This window comes from Gavialis gangeticus, unplaced genomic scaffold (genome assembly GCF_001723915.1).
Source record: "Gavialis gangeticus isolate Ggan-Ray unplaced genomic scaffold, GavGan_comp1, whole genome shotgun sequence".
Lineage (NCBI taxonomy): Eukaryota > Metazoa > Chordata > Crocodylia > Gavialidae > Gavialis > Gavialis gangeticus.
Genome location: NW_017729022.1, coordinates 169,802,152 through 169,804,531, shown reverse-complemented (window position 1 = coordinate 169,804,531; position 2,380 = coordinate 169,802,152).

The following is a 2,380-nucleotide window of genomic DNA, read 5'->3' as shown; positions in this document are numbered from 1 at the left end:
GCAGAAGCTTATGGACTGTAGCACTAATCTTATCTGAGAAAGGGAAAGGTGGTACAGTATATCATAAAGTGGGACTTGTGTCTGTCTCTAGAAAATAAGTTATCTCTTTTTCTGTTTCAGTTCCCAAGTCATCGTCAGCTTTGCAGTTTGTGCAGATAGGCAGAGGATCTCTAAAGGGTTATTCCTTATCTAAGTGAACTCTAGACCGTAATTAGTAGCATGGTAAACAGCTGATATAGTTTCATGTCCCAGTGTCACAAGGCCCTTCCTGAGATAGAGCACTACTAAATACATGGTGCAATAAAATACTTCTCTGCATTAGATTTGGTAGGTGAAAGCATTTATAATCATAAGTACTTTAACCTTTCCTAAGAATTTTATGACTCGTTTTAGTAGCAATTAAGTTGTTATGACCAGAAGAGCAGGACTAGGCAGGTATTACTTTGTTCAGTGATACAGGATTTGTACTTAACACTGAAAGGACTTTAATTGAAAGGGATGGAATAAGGAAGAAAAGGGTTGTGCCCTTTAATTCCTTATGACAAACCTTAAAAAAAAACTTCAAAAAAATTAACAGTGTTAGATTGTGTCTGCCCTGTTCCACCTGCAGTAATCCATGGTGACTACAGAATTAGTGGGATTGACCTCACAAGAACTCAAGCCTCAAGCGATTGAGAGGAGATGGAATTCAGGACTGAACAGGACTGACTTCTTTGGTCACCGAGTTCAGGCCTCTGTTGAAGTAGACACCTGTCTCATGTAACGCCATCCCTAAACTTACCAAGGTCCCCCCCAACTTCTATTGGGAGGCTGTTCTAGAAGCTTAGACCACTGAGACCTAGAAACCTTGTCCTAATTTCCATCCTAAATTTATTTGTGGCCAATTTATACCCTTTTTGCACTGTGTCAACTTTGCTTTTTAGCAGCTCTTCTCCCTTACTTTTGTTTCCTCTCTTACATATTTATAGACGGAAATTATATTTCCTCTTAGTTTTCATTCTACTAAGCTAAAGAAGCCAATCTTGTGTCCTCTAGCAAAACAAGTTCTCCATTCCCCTGACCTTTCTAGTAGTCCTTCTTTACCCCTGTTTCAGTGTAAATTCATTTTTCTTAAATCTTCCAGATAAGGTCTAAGCAATGTCTTGAAGCATGAATATTCCGTACCTGCACCAACCCTTTTCAGGAAATGCCTTACTTGATATATTCAAGGATCACATTTACCTTGTGACTGACATCATCACATCCTGTGATTGAACATTATGCTTCTCCTTTTCTGTCATTTTCCAGCATACAGCAGAAATTCTTATTAGCTCCTAAGTGCATGACTTCACAATCTGTACTATCAAATTTCAACCCATTTGTGCTACTCTATTCCTCAAGGTCACCCAGTTCTTCCTGTATCATATTCCAAAGCTCCTAGACAATGCCTCCAAATTTGGCCATCAGATTTTATTAGCATACTTCTACATTTTCTGCAAAGGTAATTAATGAAAATAAGATTGATTCTAAAACTGATCATTGAAGAACTCCATTAGTAACCTCTCCAGCCTTCTGCACAACCCCTGTCATCTCCCTTTTAGCCAGCTCCTTACTTTTGTTTTTACAGTTTCACTGCTCAGCCCTAATGTTACAAATAATTCCCAAATAGCACCTCATCATATGGTTAAAATTTCCCTTGACTGACAACCCCTTCTCTTTCACATTTCTCTTAAGTAGAAATCCATATATGTCCTCAAAGAAAAGTATCAGGTCAGTCTGGCATCATCTACCTTTGGTAAGCCCTCATTCCATTTTATCCCATTCTTCATATCTTTAATTTTTCTTTTCTTCAAAGTTTGTTCTAAAGTATGTCTGACCAGCAGATCTGTAGTTGTCTGGATAGCTCTCTCTCTCTTTCTCATTTCCTCAATCTAAGTTTTACATTTGCTGTTTTCCAGTCACACAGTACCATTCCTAACTCGAGAGATTTAATAAAAATCCTTGTTACCAGACCTGTGACTTCACATTATCCTTTCAGAATTCTGGGATAGAGAATATCTAGTTCCTTTGCTCTGAGGACATTAAGCCCTGTGTTTTGCTTCTAACTCAGCTGCAGTAATTTCATTTCCATACCCTCATTCCTATTAGCCATCCTACCCTATATACTCATGTTCAACATCACTGCCCTTACTAAAAATGAGGTATTCATTTAGTTATGGGTTATATTCAGATCTTCAATCTCTAATCTATACTAACTGCATAGTGGCCACACTTTTCTTGTTCTCTTTTTATTGACTAAAAGCTTTTACTGTTCATTTAAACCACCTTTGCAAAGTTGAATTAACTTTTGATGTATGTCACTTCACCCCTGTAACCTATCCAGATCCCTCTGCAATCTCTC